The 21,242-nt window shown below is 51.0% G+C and overlaps 2 protein-coding genes across 2 annotated transcripts in view; one reads left to right on the top strand and one right to left on the bottom strand.

The window, feature by feature from the left end:
* COQ8A (coenzyme Q8A) overlaps positions 1–21,242 on the top strand; it is a 685,974-nt gene that overhangs the window by 357,626 nt on the left and 307,106 nt on the right. The gene's annotated exons all lie outside the window — the stretch shown is intronic.
* The window catches only part of ITPKB (inositol-trisphosphate 3-kinase B), a 107,732-nt gene that overhangs the window by 18,066 nt on the left and 68,424 nt on the right, over positions 1–21,242 (bottom strand). The window lies entirely within an intron of this gene.

The raw sequence follows: 21,242 nt of genomic DNA, 5'->3' as shown, positions 1-21,242 counted from the left end.
TTTACTTTTTCAATGAGCATGCAAGTCAGTTCTTTCTATTTCCATCTGGTGGAGCCTGAGCCTGGGAGAGGTAAATGACGAAGCTGGGATTTAAGCATTCATCTATACAACTACTTGAAAATAAATAAAATTCTTTTCTTTCCCAGCAAAAAAAAAAAAAAAAAAATTTAGAAAAAATATCCTTAAGTGAACTTTAATAAGAACAGGCTGCGGAGATGAAGATCAAGTGTCCCCAAAACACACCCGCCCTGAGGGGGGCGATGAGAACCTGAATGAGAAGCACTGTGAGTTCCTGAGAAAGCAGATCCCGGACCAGCTAAACCACGGAGAGCAGAAGCCATGAGGCTTGCAGAGGAGATGAGGGTGGTCCCGCCTGACAGGGGGACACGCTGAAGATGTGGTTCCCACTCCTTGCCCTGAAGCACCCAGCTGCAGCCCTCAGGGGTCAGTGGTGGCTGCTGGGTCCCCAAGGTGAAGTCAAGGTGAAATCAGCTTCCTTTGTTTTTTCTCTCTTTGCTGAGACTCAGCCGCTTCTGTCATCAGGTTTTCAAGTTAAAATCTATTTAAGGAGAGGAATTCTTCCTTACTAAACCTGGTAATTTTTATCCCCATCCCAGAAACCCTCACCCCACCGCCAAGACCAACTCTATTCTTAAGAGAGGGCAGCACCCCACGAGGCCATGTGACAAAAGGGCCAAGGCTTTACTGACAACGGTGTTTTTCCTAGATCCTTCTGATGGAGATCGCCAAAGAAGGCTAAAGCCAGCAGAGGCATTTCTTATCTAAGCACCCAGAAGGCTGCATAAACAATCAGGGCACACAATGCATGAGGGGAACAATGGAAAAACCTCATTACATAAGATGAGCCAGCAGTGGCTTGTGGGGGATGCCCCTGCTCAGGGGGAAGCCATTACGGTGGGTCCAGGGGGAAGGTGCATAGCCAGTCACCACCCCACCTGTGGGTCACATCCCCACAGCAGAGCTCAGAGAGGACAGGGGCTGACAGGCTTCGGGGATGGTGTGGGAGGAGGGGAGCCCAGAGTGGTCTCAATCCAGCGCTCGCCCCATCCCATGCCATGTCTCCACTGGGAGAACCCACACCGCACTGCTTCACAGCCCCTCTTGGGGCCTCAGTTTCCTGTGTCCGGTGAGGAACAAACAGCTGATATACCAGTCTCCTTGGATGGATGGACACTCTAGGGCCCTGGAGAGTGACCTTCCCTCATCCCAACAGCAATGGCCCCTCCGAGGAAGACTAGAGAGGGCCACTCTCCCAGCTGCAGCAAGCTACTTTACCGTTTATGTATACAGGCGGAGGCAAATGAGCATGCATGGAGGAAGGGTCCCAGCATCCTAGAGGGGCCGTGCAAGGGCAGCTCACTGCGGAGAAGGAGGGAGCTTATGGAGGCTGCACCCACCAGAGACAGTTGGGGGCCAGACTCAATGGAGAGAAAGAGAAGACTGCAGCTGGCAGCGGAAGTGTGGGGACAAAGGTCCGGGGACTGGGACTGGGAGTGGTTGGGAACCAGACCTGCTATGGGCATGGGGGCTGCAGGCAGAGGGAGACAGGTGAGCAGGCGAGGCCTTGGGAGAGCGTGGGGCGGGGAGGAAGGCCAACCTGGGCCCGAGAGCCGGCTCCCCTTTTCCTCCTCAATGACTGACCTTGAACAAGTTCTTAGTCCTCGCTTGTAAAAACGACTGACACATAGATTCCCGTTCTCCCAGGAGACAAAGTTGTCAGAAGATGTGGGTACAGGGGTGTCTGTGGGAGGGTCTTTAGCCCTCTATGTTCAAGGAGGGGACCCAGGTGTCTCTGAAGTTACTCCAAGAATGGTCAGTCCTGTGCTAGGCGGAGTTGCCGGCCTAGGTTCTGAACAATAAAGACCTTGGAGCCTGGGGCAGGGTCAGGCCCACCCTGTTGGAGTGCAGCTCTACCGAGACCCACAAGACACAGTGAACAGGGGCCTGTGACCCAGGAAGGTGAACAGATGCTGGGCAAGACAGTGTGGCTCAGCCTCTGCAAGGCCATTTGAAGCTAAGAAACTTCTAGTTCTTGGACTTCTCCCAGAGGCTAAAGACCAGGGGTCCAGAAAGGAGGGGGTGCTCCAGGGTGGGGGTCTTCTGACAGTTCAAGGGATCCACAAGCCTCTCACATTGCTGAGCTCTGACGAAACCAGGCACCTTTACTGCTTGGCTGCCCTCTGCCCACACCTCCTCCATTTCTTCACCATGAAAACAGGTCCCACGTGGCCAAAGCCCTGAGAGTCCCCCGATCCCAAGGCTGCCCTGCCTGGATGAGGGCCGTGGAATATTCCACTTGTGAGAATGCCATGCACTTGCACTACAGACCTCTTTTCTCTCTGCCAGTGGCAGCACACAGGGTTTCCCCGTGGTTTTTAAATAGCAGCACCCAGGCACTGCCTAATGTCAGTGCCAAGCAGTAAACAGAAAAAGCCATTTCCAGGTCCAGGCTTGGGGAAGGAGGGCTGCGGGGTGACCCCAGCTGCCCCAGCCCAGCCCCTAGGAGCAGAGAGAAACTAAAGGATGGGAGGAAGAGTCCAGAGAACCAATGTCCTTGCGATGGTTGGGGAGACCACAGCACCCACCTTAGGAACCAAATCCACTCCAGGCACACGCCACTTTCCAGGAGCAGCCAGGCTAACAGCTCTCCCTCCGAGCATGGTTGGAGGAAGCCCCAGTCCTCAGAAATGGACTCCAGGCCTCATCCGCCAGCTAAGACAGGTAACAAGGCAAGAAAGGAGGACAACCCAGAAGAATCCCACCCGGAGGGGTTTATCTCCCGCCCCTCCGGCCCTCCCCTGTGGGAGATATTCAAGAGTGAGCTCTCCATGGCAGCCTCTGTCTCTTCTCTGTCTGAAATCAGACCCAGTCCCAGGTCTTCAGCCTCTCAAACCAAGCTCTAGGAAATACAAAAGCAGCCTTCAAATGCCTTGAACGTGGTGTGGCAAAGGGAACCTGGTCCCCCGCCCAGGGCAGAGCTGGCCACCTGCTCCTGCATCACCTCCCAGTCGTCAGGGGAATCGGGACATCCCTTGTGGACCCCTCCTGGAGTGCTCCCAAAGCTCTCTGTGTGTGGCAGGTCCCTGCTGGCCTCCTGGGGCTGTGAACTGCTCCTTGGCAGACCCGGGGCAGGTGGCAAGCTGACTGTGGCCAGCCCTGCTGTGACCCTTACTTCCTCACACGCAGATGTGGGGCCGGCCTATCCAGTGGATGTGCTGGGTTTCTTCCTAAGCTAGCTGAGTAGTACTGTGCAGGGGGACTTGCTGCTGGCTGGCATTGCTTTTGTCATCTCTTGGGGAGATGGGAGGGCCCATTTCTGCAGACTTGCCCCAATACCATGGCACGGTGTGTGCACTCATACCTGTTACCATTTATGGGGCTCTCGCTATATGACAGGCCCTGGTTAGCACATTATGGCCTTGTTCCTATGTTCTAGTTAGGAGCATTTTCTCCATTTTACAGATGAAAGAGTCTGAGGCTCGGCAAGTTACTTCCCCAAAGTCATCCCATTCTATGCCCTGCCAGTAGGTACCACGCACATGGGGAGCCTCCAGCCAGTTTACCCACTTCCGTGCCTATCAACGAGTGAGGGCCCACCTCCAAGTGCCCCTTCCAGTCTCAAGACAGCAGGATGAGGGGACAAGAGGCAGAAGACTGGGCAGGAAGGACAAGAGCAAGATTCCTCCAAGGCGGTTCCCTGGACAGTCAGGATGCCAGCCCAGGAAAGTTTTCTGGCTGCTCTGTTAGCAGAGGAGCCCAGGGCCTCTGATGCCCCTAAAGCTGGCCACCAAAACCCCAGATATGTCCCTCTCTGGGGCTGCTCAGGTGCCACTTCCAGTGCAGCTGTCAGATGACACAAGGTTTAAGCTCACCCACATATCAGATCAGAGCAGCCAGACACTTCTAGACTCTGTGGATGGGATTCTGCACTTGTGATGTTCTTGGGGACACTTTGGTGGAAAGGAAAGCACCACGATGCAGGAGTGCCCCTGGGCAGGTAAAGGGCAGTGGAGTGGGCTGGAGACACACAGCTTTTACTTTGGTTCTGGGCAGGGTGGTTAAACCAACTGAAGACCAGGCATGAGGTCTTTCAGGTAACCTCCGGCCTCACAGGCTTGGATGCAAACCAGCTGGGGAACTCCCTAGGTGGCTGCGCTACTGGTTACATGAGCACTAGTCTGAGCTTTGCTTAGCTGCTCCTCTGCAGGCAGGGTGGGCAGTGCCTGCTGCTGACTTTGTCACCCCTGCCTGTTGCGTCCTGGACCCTGCTCTGTAAGAGGGTCTCGTGCTGAACTCCAGAAGCACAGGGAAAGATGGAGCTTCAATTCACTCAGAGAAATGTGGAAAGAAAAGATCAGAAAACAGCCAGACCAGGGTGAGGGAGGGGTGGTGGTGGTGGTGGTGGTAAGGGGAGTGATTTCTTAAAACTCAGAGAGGCCTGGAGACCTCTGGTGTGGTTTTGTCCCCTGGCACCTGACTTGAAGGAGCTAAAATATTCAGAGAATGTGGAGAGATTTGTAGTGGGAGGGAAAAAATCTGACAACAAAACCCCAACCCTCCTTGCGCTGGAGGCGACAGGAAGTCAGAGGCGAAGGGAGCTTGAGGAGCTGGCAGACAGCAGCCGCATTCCCCCGCAACAGAGAGAAGCCTACCCCAGCTCCCAATTCTGCTCCCCACGTCACCTGGGAGTAGGAAGCCCTCGCCTTTGGGAAGCTCAGGGCACACCACGTTTTGTCTCCCTTTTCCTCTTCCCCTTTTCCCAGAAGTTCCTCTGAAGAGCAGATAGGAATCTACTCCCTGGAGGCCAAGGCCCACACAGAACCATCTCCTCCTGCTCAACACACACAGCCATAAAACAGACCCGGGGTTCTGTGGCAGGGGGGTGTGGAGCCTTCCTGGGCAAGCAGTTCCTCCTCCCCACCTCCAGCCCATCCTTGGAGCTGCCCGGAGCCAGTGGGGCTGCCTGGGCAGGGTCTGATTCTGTGTGTTTTTCTGGATCAAGTTCCAACCCTCCTGTGATGCTAACGGTTCCTGGGTGTCGCCATCCTCCCCGGGTCCTTCCCATCAGGCATCCTCAGTCATGCTGTACGGAAACACTGCCTTCAACAAATCAAAGGGCAAACGGGCATAACATCCAGGTCTAGCCTTTGTCATTCATAAGGCAGGCAAAAAAGGACCGCTGGGGGCAGGGAAGGAGGAGGAAGGAGGAAGAGGAAGAAGAGGAGAAGAGTAAAGGGGGGGAGGAGGAAGAGGAAGAGGAGGGAGGAGGGAGGAAGCAGAGGAGAGAGAAGGGAGAGCAGGAGTATAGGAAGAAGAGAGGAGAAGGAAGAGGATAGGGAAGAGGAGAAAAGGAGGAAGAGGATAGGAAAGAGGAGGAAAGGAGGAAGAGGAGGAGGTTGGGAGGAGAGTAGAAAGAGGAGGAGGAAGTGGAGGGGGGAAGGAGAGGAGGAGGAGGAGGTGGGGAGAAGGAGGAGAGGAGAAAGAGGAGGAGGAGGAGGGGAGAAAGAGGAGGGAAGGATGAAGAGGAAGAGGAAGGAGGGGAAGGAGGGACCCAGGTCTACCCTACTCTAGGCTGTGGAGATGTGTGGGCCTCTGGCCACCCCACTTACAAAATGCTTTAACTATGATCAGGATCATCTACATAACATGCAAAATGAAAATGAGGGGCCCCTTGTCCAAAATTCAGTAAGAATGTCATGATGGGGAAAGCAGAGCTTCACCAAGCTCGGGGTCCTTCTCAGGCCCTGTGACTGCTCAGCCAGGAAATGGGCCCTGCCTCCTGGGGAGGAAATGGCCCCCCTGTTAGGAGACAGCAGGTGACGCCAGGCCTGCAGGCCTATGTGGCCTGCTCACAGGCAATGACCAGAGGCTCCTCAATCCTTGGGCAGGGGAAGGCTCAAGGCCGCAGGCACCTGTGGCTCTTCTTTCGGGGCTCGGAGAGGTCTCCTGGAAAGGCTGGGCAGGAGGGGTGAGGAGGCAACTAGACCTCAGCCTTCTGCATGTTCTTCAGAGTCTGGCCTTGCTTCCTGTCCCTGCAGTGCTGTCTGAGCCGGTCAGCGGCCACTTGCCCAGCCCAGCCTTCCCCGCCGGAGGCCAAGCCACCCAGGGCCAGCACTTCCGATCCTCAGCTCAGCCCACACGCCCTGCCAGGGTCTACTTCCCGTCTTCTTTCCAGCCACTTCCCACCCCTCCAAACCAATGTTATGTTTCTCAATGCAATTTGGGATGGGTGGGAGAAGAAAAAGTTGTGATGCTGGGGGCAGACACTTGTGTGTCATGAGGACTGCATGTCACTGGCAGCCCTGGTGACATCCACACATGGCACCATCTGCAGCACACCTGGGCTCACATTCTCTCGGGCCTGTGGAGCTCTGCAGGCAACTTCTTGCTCCACACACCTGTCCCCATGCCACCTTAGGCCCACAAGGGTGTCAGCTTCTGCTATTAGGGACTTTGCAGAAGAATGACTGTGGATGCTCAGGGCTTAGCTAACTCCTGTGTGGACTTTAAAATGCAACCCAGATACCCTCTTCCCAGGAAGCCTTCCCTTGCCTCTCCTGGGTGCTTCCAAAGAGCCCTGGGCACGCCTCCATCCCAGTTCTCTTTGACACAAGAAAGAGACCTTGGTTTACCCTGGTGGGCCCTCAGAGACCCCCAGCAGGTTTCCTGAGTGCCTGGCTGGGCAGGTGCCAAGCCTCACAGGATCCAGGAGGAGGGAGATCAAACTCAGCAGGTGTGGGAGGGGCTGTACTTGCCCATCAGGAGCCCAGTCAGAGGCTCCTGAAGAAAGTTCACATTCTGGGCAGGCGTGGGCTCCACTCCATTTCCTTATCAGGGCCCTGACATTCCTCTCCTGGAAGCCACAGCTGTGCTGGGACAAATTCAGAGAAGCAACGAGGACTTCGGGAAGGCAGCTCCTTCCAGTCCCAGCGTGTACCCCCAAGACAGCTGCCCTTCCTCCAGCCCCCTTCTTGCTGATTTTGCCAGGCCCACAGTGGTTTCATCACCTTGCACATTAAGGGCTGAAGCGACATACATACTTCTGTCCCCCTCCATGAAGATCCTAAAAGGCAGCCCATGGAGTTGGATGCTGTTCTACAAGACAGGACGATGACGCAGAACGCAATTCAGGTTTAGAGGTTGGAATGAACCTTTGTTCTGCCGCCTTCCAGCTGCAGCATAGGCAAACCTCAGTGTACACTGGGCACGGCAGGTACCAATGCACACACCCTGCCCTCCCCATGCAGTCACTGTGAGAGCCTGAGCAGGTGACAGGCACAAGCAGCTGCTCTGTAGACTGTCACGGATAGGCAAACCTTCCAGGCTCACTTCGGTTTTTTGCTTCTGTGTCTATTTTCTTAAATTGAAATAATTTTTTCCTCCAGGGCATAGCAGATTGGCAAGCATCCAACTAGGCACTTTCAGAGGGCCCGATGGTGGCCAGTGGCGATCAGATGAGTTAACTGTGTGATTAATTGCTTACAAAGCTTCTCATCCATGCCCACGGCAGCTCTGGGGATTCATGGGGGCAGTTCCTCAGGCCCCCAGATGTGTAACTTGGAAAGAGTCAGAGCCCTGGTGAGTCAATATCAGTTTCTGGTTCAAGTCACTGACGTTGCAAAAAGAAGAATGATTTCCCAAAGCATCTTATTTCACATATGTGGAACTCTGCTAGGCACTGCCAAAGAAAGATACTTTCAAGGTGAATAATAAGATTGCTTGGCAAATTTCATTTTCTAAAGTGGGTTTACATTCTGTTCTTAGCCTCCTTCTCACCTGACTTGTTCCCCCAATTTGCTACTTTTTCCTCCAGCACTTCTCTTTTTATTTAAACAGTTTGATCACTTGGCTTTTATTTTTAGATAATCATAAAGAAAGAGTCTCCGTTTGTTGTTTTTGAGTAAAGAGATGAGGGGAAATCTCTAAAATATCAGAAATGGGAAATGATCTCTAGACCCTCTAACACTCCAAAAACAGTATTGCCAGCCTAACTCTGCTGCGTGTGTGCAAAGAGATCACGTTACATGTCTACCATGATGTTAGATACTATACTAACAGCTCAGGTAACTCTCACAACACTGATGCAGTTGTCTCCATTTTGCAAATAATGAAACATGTTCAGAGAGGTTTAGTAACTTGCAAAAGGTCACACAGAGTCCAATCACACAGAGTCCAGGTTTGTGCCACTTAATTCCAAGGATTTTGTTTCAGCCAAGGATTACTGGGCTCCTATCATCTCTCTCGGACCTGGGGCTATCTGCTTCTCCCCTAGTTATAAAATAGCCTCACATAAACAGCAAGGGCTTTGTCAGAAGAGTGACCTTTCAGATGGGGGAGGCCTGAACAAAGGCCTACTTTCCCCTCCCTCCAACTCTGTTCCCAGAACGTCCTTACTGACACACACTCAGGGAAGGCACATTTAACAAAGCCCCGAAAGTGGATGAAGAACGCCCCTGCCCGGGGAGAATTTGTTCTGTGTCAAAGTCTTTGTTCTGCTCTTGCAAAAGTCTGAGTGAGAGTCATTGAGTTTTCCATGTTTGGAAAAAATCCTTTTTTCCTTCCTTCTTCATTTGGTCTTTCTAAAAAAGCAGTTAGGGTTTCCCTAGTGATCATTATTTCCTTCACTGGGGAAAAGCCCGGTGCTTCTCCTAGGCTGCAGAGTGGAGGCGGTCGCCAACTTTGTTCATTGTATTCCCCCTGGCAGGGCCCAGCTGGGTTGGCGGCAGCTGGGTACAAGCCCAGGCAGGTAGGGGCCCCTGGCTCAATAGCTCCCTCCTGTAGCCCTGCTTAGAAACCTGGCTGGGGCCAAAAGCGAAACCTGCCCCTGCCAAAAAGGAGCTGGGAGGGGAGGAGGGGAAGGGCTTTCAAAACCAAGACACCAAGGATCGGAAAAATTAAGCCCAAGGACTTGGCAGGACAGGTAGCTCCGGCTAAAAATAAAAGTCTGGATTTAAGACTAACTGCCTTTCCCCCTTTAGCAAACAAGAAAATCCCCCTAAATGCCAAATGCAAAAGCACTTTCAGAAAAGACCGGAGTAAGGTTTTATTTCATCCCCCGTCTCCACCCACCGTGTGATGTTCCCGCATGCTGGATGGCACAGAACATCCTCCATAGCGCTGCTCACCAGGCACGAGGTTCTTCTCCCCCGCCCTTTATGGAACCCATGAGCGTAGGGTAGGGATTACTGAGAGCTGTCAGGTGGGTGAAGTCCCTCCTTCAGAAGCAATTGCTGGGCCTGGGGCAGGAGAACGAGTATGGTGGGTCCTTACCAGCCCCTGCAGACCAGGAACCCCTGCAGGGGCCAGGACGTGCAGGGGCCACACGAACCAGCTCAGTGAACTAGCTAAACTAGCTCCAGGTAAGCGCTCTGTCCTCTCCAGGCCCAATCAGGTTGTGAGGGCTGCCGGGCCCCTGGTTTGCAGTGTGTAGACCTGGTCAGGGTGAAAGCTGGAGCTCCCCACCTGGCTGACCCTTTTTGAGGGATGCCACCATGTTCAATCAACCCCTAGCAGCACATTCTGGCCAAAGCCAGGAAAACCCTGAGTGACTGCCCAGCTGTCTCCTGTTTAGCTGCCTTCTTCCTGTTGCAACTAGAGGCCCAGTTTCTAGGCCAAGGGCAGCACCCAGACTGGCACCCAGGGGGCCTCCATTATGGCCACTCTTTCTCTTCCACCATAAGCCCTAAACCCTGCCAGAGGAGGCTGCCCAAGGCCCAGCCGTCAAGGACAGGGCTCCAGGAACAGCCCAGGGCCTCACCAAGGCTCATGACCACCCATAAGAGGGAGCAGGGTCCCTCCAGGATACACAGCCACCCCCAGATACTGCCCCACACTCACTCTCTGGTGTGCCCACTCCAATCTGTCAGGGCAAGACATCCCATACCGGCCCCCCCTCCAGGTCTGCTGTGCAGATGCTCTGCCCAGAAAGCTCTCCCTTCTCCCTTCTGTGTATCCACATCCTACCTCTCCCTCCAGCAGATCCCCTGGAATCTGCAAGCTGGCCCTACCTTCTCCCTGAAGTCTCTCGGGCCACTCCAGCCCCATGCCATTCCTGGAATCCTCCCTAAAGCTGGAGGGAGATGCAGGATGTGGATATGCAGAAGGGTGGAGGGAGAGCTTCCTGGAAGGGCACCTGCACAGCAGACCTGCAGGTGGGGGAGGGAAGGGACAGGAAGCTGGAGTGCTTCGTGATTCTTGTGTGCCATACCACGTCTCCCAGTGGCAGGAAGGCTCCTGGGGAACTGGGGATTTGTCCTAAACTTCTGTATGTCCCCCAGGCTGGACAGCCAGCGGGAATCCAATACTCCTGGCATCTGGCTGATAAGAGGACCCTGCGGGCCCACCACATGGTAAGCGCCCAGGCCTGGAAGATAAAGCACACCTACACCAAGGCTCACACTGCTTTATGTTCACCTGTCCCACCTGGATTTTTCTAGAGACTTCTCCAAGCAGCAGGAGGGGGCATGTTTGTGGGAATTTCCTGTTTTGTCTGCCTGGGTTTCTCTCCAGGACCCCATGGCTGGCAGCCTGGCTGGCCCCGGGCCTCAGGGTTCTTTTTCACTCAAGGGTTTGGAGGGCAACCTTTCACTCAGGTTAGTCACTGTTTGTTCACTCTTCCATCCCTCAATCTGGGATGCCCTTGCTGGCAGGCAGGGAACATCTCTTCGTGGGTGTCCCCAGTGTCCTGCAGGAGCCAGGGACACTGGAGACACCAGCAAAGAATGCTCTTCCGTTAGCGACTCTTTCAGGTCCCGACTCCTTCCCTCATCCACACTGTATAGGAGCTGGCATCAAAGGGGCCCGCAATCTTGCTAAACCAGAGTCTTTTTTTGATTACTCAAGAATCGAGGTGTCCTTCACCCAAAATGGAAATGTTCCTAACCTTCCCTATTGGGCAGGGCCCAGCAAATGCTCCATCTCTGGTGAGAAGGTCATTAACTTGGCTCTTCCCTCCTCCTCCCTCCTGGATTCCATCCTCTTAAGAACTAAAAATAATGAAGGGCTAGAGGAGAGAGGCGAGAGAGGAAGAAGGCATAGGAAATGCTGTGCTGAACAGAGGCCTGGCAGAGCTCACACTAGGAGCCTCACAGAGCTCACACCAGGGGCCCCTCCAGGCCTCAAAGGCTGCTGGGTCCGGAGGCTAGGACAGGACCAACAATAGGAGGAAACAGGGAGTGGCCAAGGGGGCTGGGGAAGAGCACGAGGAGGGTGGGCAGCCTTTCCAGGCTGACTTCCTAATGGATAAAGCTCAGAGGACAGAAGGGCTCAGCCTTTCCTCTGGGAAAGGGCGCCTGGGCTCTGCCCAGCCGGTTAAGGGCCACCCCTGCAGCAGATCCCCTCCCGCCCTGCGCTCGTTCACTCCTCCCCAGAGATTTTATTTTTACTATTGTAAATGCAAAACAAGAAGGCCAAGTTACAGAGGGTGGAAATTTACCGAAGGCCTTTACTGATCAGCAGACAATTGGCACTGAAGTTCTGGAACCTCTGAGCACCCGCAGACTCCATCTTGGGCCACTCTCTCAGAGGGGCCATCCAGGGGACTCAGCCCCATCCCCACCCCCTAGTCTGGGGAGCTAGAGTTGCTTAATCCTTCCTTTATAGCCCACAGAGAGGTAAGCAGGGCAGGAGCGCAGCCCACAGCATGCGAGCTGTTCTAGTGTCAGTTCAAGAAATAGCTCCTGTGCTATTTCTCCGCCAGACACAGGGCTGAGTATTTGCTATGGGTATGTGGTAAGAGTCTCTCAACCTATCACAGAGGTGCTGTCACTGTCCCACTTTACAGATGGGAACACTGAGACACAGAGTCATGAGACAACTTGCCCAATGTTCTGTACATGTGTAGTCAGGCAGGCTGGCTGCCGGCTCCAAGCTCTTCATCATTCTGCTGGGCTGCCTCATTTCCTGTCATGTGGAACAGGTAACATTATGGCCAGATAAACTCAGATTTAGATCCTGCCTCTCCTGGCTGGTGGCACTAAGCAAGTTACTAAACCTCTCTGAGCTTCAGTTTCCTCATCTGTAAAGTGGAAATACCATGTATCCTGAAGGATTGTTTTCTGGGTTAAATTAAATTCTCTGTGTGCAGTGCCTGGTACATACACAAGAGCACTCAACAGAGGCAGATACATATTGCATACCTCTCACGTATACTGTCTGGTCTGACCCCCTCAAGGTCAAGAGCCTATGGGTCAGATGAACTGTACGGGAGGCAGCTCTGTATGGGCCCAGCAGATGTTAGCAGTAGGGTCTGACCACCTCCTCCTCTATCCCTGATCCCAGCCTTGAATCCCACCTTTCCACAAGGAAAGGGCAGAAGGTGAAGGCCACAGCCAGGAGGAAGTGGATCCCCAACAAAAAGTCCTATTTCCTGCCAGAAACAGTCTTTCTGGAACTCCAAAACGTCCAGGAGCTACTTTCTAGCCAGGTGTGAGAGGGAGTGCATGGACGATGAGGCAGCCTGGCATGGGAGCCACCAGAGGCTCTCGTGTTTCCCGAAAATCCCCTCACCCAAACCTCCCGCAGGGCGCTGGGATCTGAAATAAGGAACTCTGCCTGTTCCCCGGGAGACTGCGCTGGGCAACAGGGACACAGGCAGCTCTGCTAGGTGGCCACAAGTGGAAACAGACGTTTTCATCCCATGCTGGAGGATGACATTTACAAAGCCAGGAATCTAAAAGGAAGTTTTCTGCAGAAAGTTCAAGAATCTAAAATGCCATCTTCTCTCCCCCAAGCTCTCTCAGGCATAGTCCTGCTGAAGGAAACACACTTTCTTCTGTGTGAGCAGCTTGCTAGTAACCCCTGGTACTTTTTCAGAGATTCCTGAGATTGAAAAAACTTCAGGTTACACATTTTAAAATCTTAGGATACTACTGGATATGGTAGAAGGGACAAGATTTCCTCAACCTCCAATTGCTAAAAGTTTACCTCCCTAGGCCAAGAACATTAATGGACAAAATACTGCCTTTTAAGTAGTTTCTGGGAATGCAAAAAAGATCTTGTAAGAGATTTGGTTAAGGGGGTCACCCTGGTCTAACTCCAAAGCCAAGAGTTTTGGGAACTCCCACTTAAGGAATTTCTAACACGGAAACTTTTGAGGAAGGACTTGAATACCATATGATGGCTTATAAGCAGTTATCAAGCTACACTGGAACAATTCATATTTCTGACAGATTATGCTGATTTGCCTGTGGCTAAATGGCACTCAGTGAGTGAGAATGCAGACTTGCAGAGAGAACCAGAAACCCCAAGCTGCTTTCCAAAGAAGCGTCTGCAGCCCTGCCCCAGCAGTGGCCAATGCACAGCTCTGAATTCTGCTATGAGTCACCCAGCTTCCCTCTCCTCACCAGAGCTGTTCAGGGCAGAGACCCTGTGTCTCAGTTCAGCAGTCATGCATCTGTTCACGTGCAGACCTCTGGAAGCACAGGAAACAGGTTGCCAAAAAGGGACACCAGAGAACCCCCAAGTATGAGCAAGACTCATCAGCTCTCAGAGCTCAGCTGTCCCCCAGGTCATCTTGACGGTATGTGTGACGATATGTGTGATTTTCATAAACAGATTGACTCATCGCCCTTCCCCGTGCATCTCTGTCAACCAGGCCCTGCTAGTGGCAGTGGGTGCTTACGTAGCACTTTCCCCATGCGACAAGAGCCTCCCAGGGCTCCTGAAAGGCAGGCACCAGTCTCGCCTCCAATTCCCAGAGCGCAAACAGGGGCAAAGGTGTGCCCCCAGGTTTGTGTCCCAATCCAGGGCAGACCTTGGGGTCTTGCCCAAACTCTTACCCTGGAAGCCTGCACGCCCTCCTGCAGCCAGGTTCTCCCACCCACCAGGCGCAGGGACACCCTGAAACTGTTTCCTTCACTTCTTGCTTCAGGCTACAATGATTAAACATTTCTTCCTTTTTTTTTTTAATGAGACAGGGTCTCGTTCTGTCTCCCAGGCTGGAGTGGAGTCAGTGGCACAATCATGGCTCACTATGGCCTTAACTTCCTGGGCTCAAGCAACCCAGCAATCCTCCTGCCTCAGCCTCCCTAGTAGCTGGGACTATACGCATGTACCACCATGCCTGGATAATTTTTCTAGTTTTTCGTAGAGATGGGGTTTTGCCATGTTACCCAGGCTGGTCTTGAAGTGCTGGACTTAAGGTGACCAAAGAAGTGATCCACCCACCTCGGCCTCTCAAAGTGCTGGGATTACAGGTGTGAGCCACCACGTCCAGGTTAACATTTCTTTTATATTGAGGTCTTTTGCAGCAGCTTTTGGGATCATTACAGACAGCATGGGTTTTCACAAAAGTGAGGTGAGGATCTCCTATGAGACAGGGGCAAAGAAGGGCTGCACCTCAGGTCCTTCCTGTCTTCTCTCTCAGATTTACAGAGAAGCAAAACCAAGAAACAGAGCATCAACATCCGTAGAGGCTGGTCCAGTTTTCTATCTAAGGGATCTTAAAGCTTGGCCCCCACAAAAGTCACTCTCTTGCCTGCACAGCTTACAGAGGCTTCTGGTTCTCTTAGACTTGTTTCATCTCCTTCATACTGAGTTAGAGGAAATGAAACATTGTTGAGGGAATGCAAGCGGGTTATCTGAAAAATGTATTCTGGAATGACAGAGGCTGAAGAACGGGCTTAAATGACCTCTGGGAGTCCTTCCAGTCAGTGAGCCTGAACACAGGCACGAGAGAGGCACTTGGAGGAATGGTCTGCTTTGTGCAGTCAGGGTTTAGGTCTCACCAAGCTTGGGGCCTTTAGGCTCAGGAGGCAGGAGCTGAATAAGAGCCCCTGACCATCTCTGAAGAGAGCAAACCTCCTTTGAAATGTCCATCTGCTGTGTGCCAGGGAGTACACGTGTCCCGCTGGGATGAGGGGAGAGCCTTGGGGACTCTGTCCCAGGGAGAAGGACTCCAGACTCTAACAGTGACCACAGCCCTCTTGCAGGCTCAGTCCCTCCAAGGTCTCCAGGGAGAGCTCACATTTAGGAACTGTAACATCATTTCTAGGGAACAGAACCAGCTGGCTGACTTATTCCCCTTAACTTTCAATGTTATTATTAGGGCACATCTGTCTCAGAGTGAAGTCACCAAGGAAAAACCCAGCTGAAGAAAATATTTTCAGGCAGTCGTCATTTGAATCTTCGGAAAAGGAAGTGAGCCGATAAACTGCCAAAGAGCCCCAGGATTCAAGGTGGCCAAAGAGGCGCATGGAAAGTATTTGCCTTGGGAATGTGGGCAGCTGAGCTATTTACACAGTGTGTGGCCAGCACGATGCAAATGGACCAGAAGCTCCTAGAACTGTTTCCTCTTCCCTTTCCTCTCCCCCTTTCCCTTAACAGGAAAGCCAGCCAGCAGAGGGTCCCCATAAGCCTGAGTCAGGAGGAAAGGCCATGGGTGAGTGACCAGCAGCCGGGTGATGTAGGACAGAAGCCAGCAGACTTACTTTGTCGGCTGCATTTTTTTTTCTAAATTAGCTGCCAACATTTAAAAATCAGATTGCACACAAAAATCCGAATTCCCAATTTCTCTTTCAAATTCTGGGCCTGTAATCCCGGACAGTGGCCCCTGCCTGGGGCTGAGCAGCAGCCACTTAAAATGGGGCCTTCTCTTCCCCTGTCACTGGGCCCCGCTGACACAGGTCACCTGCCTGGCCCCTGGTGGCATTTGAGTTTGAACTGCTGGATTTAGAGACAAAGGGGAAAGTGCTGAGGAAAACCAAAGAGCTCAACTGTAGTCTACTCACTGGTCATGTCAGTGCGGGCAAGTCACCTACTTTGTTGAGCTGCTGTTTCTCCCTCTGCAGAGATGAAAAAGGACAGCAAGGCCTCAACCCCAAAACTGTAGGGAAGACTAGTAGGAAAACAAGGGACGTGTTTGAAAACCTGAACACACACCATGCATGGTAAGATGTGGCCCTTTGGGTCTAAAAGACGAAACAGAACACCAAGACAAAATAGGCCTCTCTGATGAGATAAGTAGCAGAGGAAACGAAAGTACACACAAAAGCTACCTCAGTGGTCACCTGCAGGGGCTGAGATGGAAGCCAGGATTTCTAAACCATCCAGCTCCACCAACCTGGCCCCGCCTGCGGTACCACCTCCAGGAGAAGCAGAACATCACTGTGGTCGTGGCTGAGCAGTACCTGACTGACCAACCTCTGCCTCTAATTAGTTAGAACGCAATTTAGAACCGGGGATGGTTGGCATTTGGGACTTCTAGCCATGGCCCAGCCCAGGTGAGGTGAGGAGACACTTACGGAAGCATCTTTGGTGGGGCCAGGAGGAAGCCTAGCATCTTGGCAATGAAACTCAACACTCAAAATGCTAGGAGCACATCACAGGGCACTGCGGCCTCTGAGGATTTCACAGTGTAGTGGCCAACTGCATTCTGAGGGGTGACCCAAAAGCTCCTGGCCATCTGCGGTCTTCCCCACCTGCCTGCCTAAAAATCAAAGAAATGACAGACATGATTGCAGAGGGCTAGCTACCAATGGGCTTCTCAGAAGATAAGGAGAGGTTTAAGTGATAAAGGCATCTGTCCTATAGCTGCCCCAAAGCCCTCCCTAATGCCACATGTGGAGAGTGAGCAGCTGTGATACCAGAAGGGGGCACATGGCATGGTGGGATCTGGTGCCTGTGGCCGTGGCAGCAATGACTCAGGCCACCCAATCAGGGCATGACTTGGCAAGCTCTGCCAGCTCCCATCAAGCCATAGGAGCTCAGAGGGAGAAGCTGTAAGTGCTTGCAGCTCTCAGGAACAAGAGGTCATCTTGCTTCTTACCAGCTCCTTACCAAAGCATCATATGTGGCGGACATGGTTGCCTGATGGCCAAGGGCTCCAGGGGCTCTGGGTAGATAGAGCATGTGCAGTGTCATGCCCCAGCAAACAGACCCCACAGACCTAATGGGACCACACTGAACATATGAGGTCACAAATTCCATGGGAGACCCAAAGATCTACCCTCAGGGACAGCAAAGGAGATTCTGGAAGAGGGCTGCCAAAACATCCAGTCAATCATCAAAGTTCCTAATTTACCACTCTGACAACTCTCCCTATGGCCAGCACCCCTTGCTCTTCCTGTCTCTCCAGGATGACAACAGCCTGCCCTGCCTTGGGTGTGCCTTCCTGCAACCCTCATCACTCATCAGCCTTGTAGACCTTTCTAAAACATCAATCTGGTCATGCCAATTCCATCATGTGTCTCCCTGGCTTTAAACCTTCCGTGGCTTCCCTAAAGCCTGCAGGACAAAGGCCACAGACCACACAGGGACTCCCAAGGGCTCTCGCTCTCTCCCCACCAATGCGTCCCTTCACTCCCTGGGCTGTTGCAAAACTGATCTGGTTGTGTTTGCCGACCCACACCACACTGCTTCATGCTCCTGAACCTTTTGTGCTGGCCCCTCTGGCTGGAAGACCCTTTCCCTAACCTACCTAGAGAACTCTTTTTCATTCTTTACCATTCGCAACTATCACCTCCTCTTTGCACTTTTTGCCCAATGCACTCAAAAAGGCTAATTACTTCTCCCCTATACCTCATACATGCTTTTGCTTCTCTGCTGAGAGCGCACTCACATGGTCTGCTGATGACATGAGTGTAACCCCTACTAGAGTGAGCATTCCCTGAGGGCTGGAAATGGCCAGGTCACTGCTGAACCTCTAGGCCCTATCTGGCACACTGCTTTCCCAGGGTTGAGAATCGATAAATATAGGCTAACATAAACACGTGGGAACCCCGCCAAGACCCAAGAGTCTGGCTGAGAAAGCAGAAGAGTGCCCAGAATGCCCAGCCCTTATTGTGGGGTCTGGCTTAAAGGTGGGGTTTCTGAAGCAGAAAGGTAAGTTGAGTAAGGGTTGCCTCACACCCGGAGGCCAAGAACCAGAGGCAGCAGCCTCCAGACTCAGCGAGGTCCCACTACCAGGGCCAGCCCATCAGAGAGAGAGGCGAACAAGGAGAGCTCCGGAACCAGGACCCAGGCAGGTAACCTGGGCTGGCTCCTGGGCTCCTTCGTCCAATCAGGCCACCCACACTTTCTGACATTAGTGCTGTCCCTGGATGCACTGGACACAGCTGGGAGCGCTTTCTCCTTCAGATCTGGGATAGGGCTACAGGAATTCAGAAGAGGAAGTTATTACTTTGGGAGAAAAAGGGAAAAAATTAAGGAAGCTTGATGGAAAAGGTGACATGTAAGCTAAATCTTAAAAGACGAGGAAAATGAGGGGTGTGTGCGTGTGTGTGTGTGTATGTGTGTGTGTGTGTGTGTGAAGTGGAGGTTGGTGTTTCAGGATTGAGAAAAGCATAAGCAAAAGCCTAGAAGCAAAAAAGCACCAACAGCACAGCCAACAGCTTGGCATAGCTCCGCTCAGCTCAGCACCAAGGGCCTAGCACAGAGCAGTCTGCCCCAGAGGGAGGCAATAAGAGGGAAAATTGCCTGTAGGGAATTTAAAACAATACTGAAACTGATGGGCTTTTTATCATGACCATGAGCTGGCAATTCTGATTTAAACATAATCTAACACCACCCCCACCTCCCCCCGCCCCGCCCGCCCCTGCCAACAACCTTTTGTCGAATTCTAAACAATTGCTGCATTATTCTTGACTTTTAATAATACATGTAAGCTTCAAATTCACACAGACTAATTACCTTTCAATAAACATTATATTCTCTATGGAAGTTAATTCAAAGAACTCGTATTTTGGTTGCAAAGCCAGCCCCTGACACCCGTGGACTCAGCTACCCATGCTTCAAGAGCAAGTTCACAGGATTCGGTATCATTGGCACTCATTTTGGGGTGGCTTCTCCCCCGAGTCCTGTGGTACGATGTGTTTCTAAGCTTGAAGACCAGACCAAAAATAAAGGCTGGAAACAAAGTCACTGTAAAGACAAAGAAATAGAACCTGGGCTATTCCATCCTCTCATTCTACCAGACCACTTGGGAGTTTTTATTTATGTTTCTAACTTTTCAACAATGAGATATTATTCAGTCCTGAAGAAATGAGGAACAGGACTTTTTCGCAATGTCTGGAATTTACTGTGAAATGGGATTGTTGTGAATTTCTGCCAAATTTTATGTTTAAGATTTATCCTGTTTGTATATCTGCTGTTTCAACCAAAAGAAACTTTTCAAAATTAACAGGAATAAAAAGCGCTCTGTGACCAGCTTTGAGGGAAGATAGACCAACAAATGCAGCTTTGTCTATTGATCATGATGAATAGGCAAAGATCAGTATTTGCGAAGTCTGATCAGTTTACAGAAGACTCAAAACCAGAAACCGTAGAGTTTTATTCACTACAGACCACTACGAAAGTGTAACCTTTCCCTTTTTTCAAATAAGCATTAGCGTCACTAAATTCATTACTCACCGCCCCCCTTTTTTTATTGCTGGCATCATATACACAAAATTCAAAAACAGCAATGTTTAACTGTCTGAAATTCTTTTCTGGTCATCTTCATCATCATTTATTTCTTAATTACTGAAATAACTTTCTTACTAGAGGAGGGGAGTATTTTTAAAAATCTACTCCTGAGCTGGGCGTGGTGGCTCCTGCCTTTAATCCCAACACTTTAGGAGGTCAAGGCAGGTGGATCACCTGAGGTCAGGAGTTCGAGAATAGCCTGGCCAACATGGTGAAACCCCGTGTCTACTGAAAATACAAAAATTAGCCAGGCGTGGTGGCGGGCACCTGGGCTGAGGCTGGAGAATCGCTTGAACTCAGGAGGCGGAGGTTGCAGTGAGCAGAGATCGCGCCATTGAACTCCAGCCTGGGCAACAAGAGCGAAACTCCATCTAAAAAAAAAAAAATTGTAGTCCTGGTGTAATATATGCTAGATGCACCACTGATTCACCTTCCTAACAAGAAGGTCCTAAGGGAACAGAAGGTGAGGCTTCTGGAATAACAAAGCCTACACAGGTCTCAACCGCCAGGCTAATGAACTTGGACTACAGTCTCTAGGTAAATAACAGAGAAAATTATAAAGAACTTTGACTATCCAAAACGTGAAACCTCAAAGTATCTAAAGCAAAGACACCTGCAAACCAAAGCACAAGTCAAATAAACTGGAGAAAATATTTTACAAAATAAAGTATGATTGAAGGGTTAAGTTTTATATACAAAGAACTCAAACAAATGGGTAAAAACAATCTCAGGTGCCAATAGATAACCTGGCAACATACATATAATTCAACATACATATAATGAAATAACAATATACTGTTTGCCTATTAGCAAAAAAAAAAAAAAAAAAAAAATTGTGTTTTGTTTTTTGTTTTTGTTTTTTGAGACATTGTCTCACTCTGTAACCCAGGCTGGAGCGCAGTGGCAGGATCCTGGCTCACTGCAATCTCCGCCTCCAGAGGTCAAGCAATTCTCCTGCCTCAACCTCCTGAGTAGCCGGGACTAAAAGATGCGCACCACCATGCGGGGCTAACTTTTGTACTTTTAGTAGAGATGGGGTTTCACTATTTGCCCCAGCTGGTCTCAAACCCCTGACCTAAAGTGATCTGCCTGCCTTGCCCTCCCAAAATGCTGGCATTACAGGCGTAAGCCACGAGCTCGGCGGCAAAAAAAATTTTTTTTAAATAGTGAATCCTAGTGCTGGTGAGGAGGAGAGTAAGGTGTGACACATACCAACCCACTGCTCGGAGGCATCCCCAAGGCACATGACCTTTGGGAAATCAGCCCAGGAATAAGCTACAAGGGCCATAAAAATGTTTCAACCTTTCAGTTAGTTATTTTACCTCTGGAAATCTACTTAAGGAAATACTCCAAAATATGGAAAAAGTTACATGCATAAAGATGTTAATTACGCCATTGTTTCTAATAACAATAGTAGTGAAAATAGCCCAACTTCCAACAATAGAGGAATGATTAAACAAATTAGGGGCACATCCTTGGGATTGATCATTCAGTCCTTAACTATAAGAGTTAAGACAAACGTGGAAATTTTTGCTATAAGATTAAGGGGTGGGGAGCAGAATAAGCTATGAAAAATATACAGACTTAGGCTAAGAAGAAATATACCAAGAGTAGTTATAATAGTATGCATTTCTGCACATTAACTTTATACTGGCTTTGATAAACAATTTGACCCTTTGCTCTGATTTCTCAGTTATATTCTGTTGTACTAGATGCATATTTGTTTTAAGTATCCGCAAATCTTTTAAATAAGGTAGAATACAAATTAACCAATTAATTAATAATTCATAGAATCAAGCTGTTTCATTACGATGGTAGGG

The sequence above is a fragment of the Macaca thibetana genome, chromosome 1, assembly GCF_024542745.1.
Source record: "Macaca thibetana thibetana isolate TM-01 chromosome 1, ASM2454274v1, whole genome shotgun sequence".
Classification (NCBI taxonomy): Eukaryota; Metazoa; Chordata; class Mammalia; order Primates; family Cercopithecidae; genus Macaca; species Macaca thibetana.
The sequence above is the reverse complement of the archived record's forward strand: the minus strand, read 5'-3'. Positions and strand labels throughout refer to the sequence as shown.